We start from the raw sequence: 8,447 nt of genomic DNA, 5'->3' as shown, positions 1-8,447 counted from the left end.
ATGCTGTCTAACCTCCTACAACTGCACGTCCACCAACTGACCCTCCTTGACCCGCTCTAACAGGGTTGACTGCAAGGTAATATTAGCTAACTGGCCTACCACCATTTCTATCTTTGCCCTGGCCATCTCATCAGCTAATTCTCTCGAGATCTGGCTGGAACTATACAACTGTCCTGGGCCCCTCCGGATCAACGCATCTGCCACCACATTGGCCTTCCTAGGGTGGTAAAGGATATCACAATCATAATCCTTAACCAGCTCCAACCAACACCTCTGCCTCATGTTCAGATCCTTCTGAGTAAAGAAATACTTCAAACTCTTATGGTCAATGTATATCTCGCACTTTTCCCCATACAGGTAATGTCACCACACCTTCAGTGCGAATACCACTGCTGCTAATTCTAAGTCATGAGTGGGATACCTCTGCTCATACTCCTTCAGCTGTCGTGATGCATAAGCTATAACCTTCTCATTCTGCATCAACACACAGCCTAAACCCATCCTTGATGCATCACAATAGACTACAAACTTTCCTTCCTCCGAAGGAAGACTCAGCACAGGTGCAGAAATAAGTCGTCGCTTCAACTCTTGAAAACTGTTCTCACACTTCTCTGACCAAACAAACTTCTAATTCTTCCTCGTCAACTCTGTCATTGGTGAAGAAATCTTTGAGAACCCCTCTACGAACCGTCTGTAATAACCTGCTAACCCAAGGAAACTCCGCACCTCCGAGGCGTTCCTTGGCCTCGGCCAATCTCTTACTGCTTCCACCTTGGATGGATCCACCTTATTCCCTTCTGCTCCAACTATATGCCCAAGAAAAGTCACCTCTGGCAACCAAAACTCACACTTCTTAAACTTGGCGTATAGTTGATGCTCCCTTAACCTCTGTAAAACTTGTCAAAGATGCTGCTCATGCTCTGCCTCTGAACTAGAGTAAACAAAAATGACGTCGATGAAGACAATGACGAACTGATCCAAGAAGTCCCTGAACACCCTATTCATCAGATCCATAAAATCTATCGGGGCATTGGTCAAACCAAAAGACATGACCAAGAACTCATAATGCCCATACCGTGTTTAGAAGGTCGTCTTCGGTATATCCTCTTCTTTGATCCTCAGCTGGTGATAACCAGATCGAAGATCAATTTTGAGAACGCCGTCTTTCCCTACAGCTAATCGAACAAGTCATCAATCCTTGGTAGAGAGTACTTATTCTTGATAGTCAACTTGTTCAATTCCCTATAATCTATACACATCCTCAAAGTCCCATCCTTCTTCTTAACAAACAACACTAGAGCACCCCATGGAGAATACCTAAGCCTGATGAATCCCGAATCCAGAAGTTCTTGCAACTGTATCTTCAATTCCTTCAACTCTGCTGGTGCCATCCTATATGGTGCCCGTGATACTGGTTCTGTCCCCGGTGCTAACTCAATCTCAAACAGAATCTCCCTGCGCGGCGGCAACCTTGGTAGATCCTCAGGAAATACGTCTAAGAACTCACACACCAATCTGGTCTCTCCCGGCCCTGCTGGCATAACCCTGGTAATATCCACCACAATAGCCAGAAAACCTATACATCCACCCTGTAACAAGTCTCTGGCTCTCAATGCTGAAATCATGGGTACGCGGGGTCCAGACACTGCACCCACAAAGACAAAATGGTCCTCACCCTCAGGCTCAAAAGACACCATCTTCTTCCTACAATCAATAGAAGCTCCATACCTAACCAACCAATCCATCCCTAAGATCATATCAAAATCCTCCATATCTAACTCAATCAGATGCACCGAAAGTTCTCTACTATCAACCATCACTGGCAGTGCCCTAATCCATCTCCTAGAAACTACCAGTTGACATGTAGGCGATAAAGTCCCAAACCCTACAGTCTGATATTCACTAAGTCTACACAATCTATCAATCACTTTACTAGAAATAAAGGAGTGTGTAGCACCAGAATCAATCAATATAGTAAAAGGAGTGTCAGAGCTAGAAAGCTGACCTATCACTACCGAGGGACTATCCTCGGCCTCTGCCTGAGTCAAGGTGAATACTCGAGCTGGAGTCAAGCTATCCACCTTTCCTGCTTCACCTTTCTTCACTGTTGGGTAGTCTTTCCTTAGGTGCCCCACTGTTCCGCACACAGAGCAAGCCTTGGCCCAACACTCACCCAAATGGCATCTTCTACACCTCGGGCACTCCGGATAAGTCCACCACGCCTCGCCGCCACCCTGACGGCCACCCTGTCCACCCTAACCCCTCCTATCAGGACCAACAGCGGTCGAAGTGTCAGGAGTCTTTCTCTTGAAGTCATTGGGGCCTCCGCCCCTACCTGCCCCTGAATAAGGGGGCACCACTCTGCGACCCTCGCATCTCACTGCACTTTCTTTCCAAATCTTGTTTTTCGCTTCCTCAGTGGTAAGAGCCTTCTCAACGGCCTGGGCATAAGTTGTTCCTCCAAGTACCGTTGTAATCCTAACATCCCGGGCTATCATAGCATTAAGCCCCCTGATAAATCTATCTTGCCTAGCAGCATTAGTAGGCGCAAGATCTGGTGCAAATTTCGCAAGTCTATCAAATTTTAGGGCATATTCAGTAACGGTCATATTGCCCTGCACCAAACCCACGAACTCATTAACTTTCGCTGCCCTGACGGCAACATTGTAGTATTTATGACTGAACAAGTCTCTGAAACCTTCCCAACTCAAAGCAGGAACATCCCTAGTCTGCGAGGCCACTTCCCACCAGATGCGGGCATCCTCCCTCAACATATAAGTGGCACAGGCCACTCTATCATGCCCCTCTACTCTCATGAAATCCAGAATTGTAGTAATCATGGTTAGACATTTCTCGGCTTTCAATGGATTCGGTCCACCCTCAAAGATTGGGGGTTGCTGCTTCCTGAACCGCTCATACAACGGTTCCCATCTATTCCCAACCTCCCCCGGCTGTACAACTGGTACCACTGCAGGTGGTACAATAAGGGCAGCACTCCCTGATGGAGCCTGCTGTCGCAAAATATGGATATGCTCATCTTAGCTCTGCAACCGAGCCTGCATATCGGCCATAAGTTGCTACCAGTTCTCAGGGACTGGTGGAGGAATCTGGCCCTGGTCATCACCCCCGGTCCCAGACCTAGTGCCGGCTAGTCGCGTAGATTTTCTTGGACGCATAGCTATCCAAGTCAATCTGCAATCAACGACTCGGCAATCAGACCATGATGACAGGGTAAAAGCTTCTCCAAAATCCACCAATGGAACATAACCACACACAAACAGTCAACATATAGGCATTTATCCACATGCACCGGCTGCTAATAAGCATGCCCAAATCTCATCACACAATAGCTATGAAACAAGCATTCATCCATACACAATATGCAGTAAATCATCCAAATATTCATGTACATGCACGACAATGCTAATAAACATGCCTCAATATTCTCACACAACAGTCAAGGGCCAGGCCCTATCAGTATCTCATGCTCCCTATTAATCCAACAGATAACAACAATCATAGTTCATTCCAGGCATATAAGCATATAAGCACATATACACATTACCGAACCCTGAATCGATCTTATCTCTAGCAGCGAATGTACATGTCTAGCCAGTCTTCAGGAACCCTTAAACCTAGGACGCTTTGATACCAAGTTGTAACGCCCTAGATAGCCAGGACCGCTACACTGTGTACTTATAAAGGTGCAGGACTTGCTAATCAAGTCATTTAGTCAAAACGTGTCACTAAACCATAAATGTGCTAAGGATAAAATGGTTTTGGCCTCAAAAGATACATGTCATATACTTAAACAAATTTACATATGGGATCCCAAAAAGGAACAGTGTTTAAAGGTTAGTTTACAACATTTCCAAAAATACGGACTACCATCAGCCACTCTAAGGCAAAACAGACATTTATAGCTTTTTTTTGTTCCTGGTGGCAGCTGAGCAACTGGTCATGTACATTCCGCTCATAGAGCTCTCCAAGTCAGGGCTGATCAAGTTTGCCCTTGCCTTTACCTGCACCACGTAGCACCCGTGAGCCAAGGCCCAGCAAGAAAACATATTACACATCTCAACATTCATATCAAGAGAACAATTCATCAATCATGATTAACCGCTTAACATTCCACATTAATCACATAGCATGTAATCAGAATCAAATATGCAACCAATCATTAATAACAGTCAAATCACATAATAACTAGGGCCAACAACTTAGGCCGTTGGTTTACTATTTACATGGCATAATACCATCCTTTTCAATGCATACATATTAGGGAACCCTTAGTCCCATTACAAATACACAACCAGGTGCAGTTTTCTTACCTTTGGCTTCCAAGTGAACTAGTTACGAGCGATGCTCCTTGATCGCGATCCGATCCTCGAGCCCTAGCTTAGCACCTAGTCACAACCAAGATAAAGGATACCATCAACAAATCTTAAATGAGCTTCTAGACAAAGTTCTAGTCTTCAGAACATTGAACTTCACCAAACATAGTAAAAGATTCAATCCTGAGCACCCTAGGTTAAATTCCCAAGTCTAGAATCTCAAAATCCCAAAATCCCTTAAGGGTTGCGACATGGCCCCAACCAGAGGCCTCCTAATGCCCAAAAATAGGTAAGGGTCGCGGCCCTACTCAGACCATGCCGCGGCCCGCCCTCCTTCCTCAGCACCCATCAGCTTCGACGGGCCGCGGCTCACCAAGAACTATGCCGCAGTCCGACCCCTTCAAACCCAGAAAAACCTCCATTTTTTACTCTCAAACCTCATGCAAACTCACTCAAAACTACCCCAATTCCACAACTCAATTATCCAAAATCTTCCCAAAAGATTCCAACAACACAACCCAGCTGAAATCTAGACTAGAAACCCATTAAAAACCTATTTCAATCACTGAAACTTTCTAACTCAAGAACTCAAAACCTAGCCATGGAAACACTATAACTCAACCTTTAAACCTTAAATTCGAGCTTACCTCAGCTGCATAACCAATTCTCCAGGAGCTTTCTGAGCTAACTTCCAAGGTTCTAGCCTCAATTTAATCTTCAAATCCAAAACCCAAAAACCACTTAGAACACAACCAAAATCTCAGAATTTCAACAACAGAAAATGAGAATCAATCTTTACCTTAGTCCTGGTTGAATTCCTTTGCTAAAATTGAGCTAATCCCTCAAGATCCAAGCCTAAATCACAGAGCTTTCAGCTGAGTTCCTTTAGATTCCAAGAGTTTCCTTTGGGAGAGAAAGAGAGAAAGAAGAAAGAGTCGGTTTATTATGTTCTACTGTTTTCTACTGCTCCTTAAGTCTATCCTTGGGCAATTAAGCTAACCCTAAAGCTCGTGGTACCGGAAACGTCCCCGAGGGCTAAATAGTAAAATTCCCCAATATTCCCACCTAGACTTCCTAACCTCAAATATATCTCCATATATTTATTTTCATAACCCGGTAATCCAAATAACCACCCGATACCTGAAATACCCCTTGACTTGTCCAAAGTCAAGCATTAAGCCCCGTTGTGACTTTTCCGCTATCTAGCTCCCTAGGATCGCCTCAAGTCTCCTGCTGCAGATTTACCCACATAATAATGTGGTTATCACAAGTAAAACATTTAATCACATTTATAATCATATAATCATACAAGCATGCCTATCATGTAATCATGCATTAAATCAATAAATTCACACATAAACCAATTATGCCCTCCCGGCACACTAATCAAGGCCCTTAAGCCAATTAGTGAATTTGGGTCGTTACAATATCCATACATGTATGGAGCAAGATCGTCCACATTACCTCCCCAATATCCATGGCTGATGCCGCTGTAGCCACCATAGTCACCACAACCGCAACATGAAGACAACATGGAGGACGATGCAACTAGTTTAGGAGACTAGATTTATATTATTATTAGTTAATTGTTACATTATATTAACAATATGAATATTTGTTATCTTGATAAACTAATTTAAATATTTAATATAATATTTTTATTTTTAAACATATATGTTTTTAATAATTTAAATTTTAATTAATTATTTTTAATTTTTTTAAAAAATTTATTGTTTTTTTATAAACAATATAGTATTAGGGGTAATCAAATATTAGGGGCGACTGGAGACATGCTATGGCGACATATTGACAAAAGAAATTGTCGCATGTGAAAAAGTTTGGGGTGACATCTCAAATTTTAGGGGCGATGGTAATGGACTATTAGGGGCACCTACATGTCGCCCCTAATGTACACTATTGGGTGCACTTTATTAGGGACGACTTTTATTGTCTTTGTCGCCCCTAAAAATGTTTTTTCTTGCGGTGTGTTTTTTTTTATCTAATATCAATTTACATATTAAAATGTTATATTGTGTATTGTAGCACAATGTGAAATGTTGAGCCAAATTAGTATTATATTGATCTAATTGACAAACAAGTAATTTTCATGTTTTTCCTATATTAAAAATAAAACTCAAATTTAATATATTTTTTTGTAATATATTATTATTAAGTCGATGTAAAAGAAAAAAATAACTAAATATATTGAAAAATGTTTTGTTAAATAAATATCAATATGTACCACAATTATTAGCTTTGGTAAAAATATATATCTTCTATATAAAAAGTAGGTAGATAACGGAAATTTTTTATTTTAACAGTTTGTTTTATTAACTTTAACAGAATATTTTAAATATTTAACGGAATATATATTTAAAACTAAATAAAAATATATATATTTATTAATTACATTAATATAAATTCAAATATTATAAAATATCACTATTATAACAATATTTAATATAAGACTACATATATAATAATTATATTAATATAAATTCAAATGTTCTAAAATATCATTATTATAATAATTTATAATACAAGACTAGATATTTAATAATTACATTAATATAAATTTAAATGTTATAAAATACTATTATGATAATAATATATAATTCTAATTTTTTTACTAATTATATTAATATGAATTCAAATATTATAAAATATTATTAATATAATAATATTTAATACAAGACTAGATATTTGATACTTATATTAATATAAATTTAAATATTATAAAATATTATTATAATAATGTATAATACATAATCTTAATTTTTATTTTAAAAATAGATATCTATTAATTACATCAATATAAATTCAAATGTTATATAATATCATTATTATAATAATATTTAATACTTTACTAGATACAAGTAATGTGCAATGCATGTTTACTTTAGTTTTATTTATAGAATTTATTAGTTATTATTATTAAATTTGTGTCATTGTCATGTAAATTTCAAATAAATAAACAATATTATATATAAAATAATGACATAAACATATTAAAAAAAAATTAAACCAAAACATTGTTTATGATTTTTAAATTGATAAACTTTTTAAATATAAATGATCATTTTTTAATACAAATTAAGATTATGTATTATATATTATAGTTGTAACGATATTTTATAATATTAAAATAAGTATTAATTATCTAATCTTGTATTAAATATTATTATAATATTTGAATTCATATAAATATAATTAGTTTAAAACTATTATTATATATTATATTTTATTATCATAATAATATTGTATAACAATTAAATTTATGTTCATATAACTATTAAATATATAGTCTTGTATTATATTTTATTGTAATAATGATATTTTATAACATTTTTGAATTTGAATTTATATTAATATTGTTGACTGCATGTTTCGCTATCAACCTAATCTGAGAATTTAAAGAAAGTAATAGACAAGAACACAAGGATTTTACGTGGTTTAGGCTATAAAAGAGCCTTATTCCACGAGTCTCTAATATTTAGTGAGTTTGAGGCTTGTTAGAGCAAGCTCTAATGGTGGTTCTCAAGAAGTGTATATATTGTACTCAATTACAAAGTTTCTCTCTCTAAAAAATGAACCATTTACAAGGAGATAACCTAACCTTATTTATAGAGGCTGGAGTCATTAATGTTAATCATCTATCATTAGTACAAATTTCCCCATTATGGGGTATTAATGCTAAATTAATACAAAAATGGATGCACTAAATAAAGACTACGGCCTAGGCGGATTGCATGGGGCCCATTGTAGAAAGTTGCGTACCTACTTTATGGGGAACATATCTCTGGCTATCAGGGTGCGGCGCATGTTTCTCTATGTCGGATAGCATTGTGAGAAATGCCGATTGTCGAGGGTACGAACTCGACAGCACTAATCGAGGCTCACCAAAAAATGTTAGATGATCTTCTGTGGACCCTACCCATAGTGACTGATACCTGACATATACTCCAGGTCCGAGGACAAGAATCCTAGACCTGAGAGATGGGCGAGTGAAGATAGCCTCTCAGGACGTGGCCTCACTTGGATACATCCTCGCCTCGAGGAGAGGCCTCGGGCCTGGCCTCACTTTGAGATATCCATGACTAGGAGATTAGCTCG

This window comes from Humulus lupulus, chromosome X, assembly GCF_963169125.1.
Source record: "Humulus lupulus chromosome X, drHumLupu1.1, whole genome shotgun sequence".
Taxonomy (NCBI): domain Eukaryota; kingdom Viridiplantae; phylum Streptophyta; class Magnoliopsida; order Rosales; family Cannabaceae; genus Humulus; species Humulus lupulus.
The sequence above is the reverse complement of the archived record's forward strand: the minus strand, read 5'-3'. Positions refer to the sequence as shown.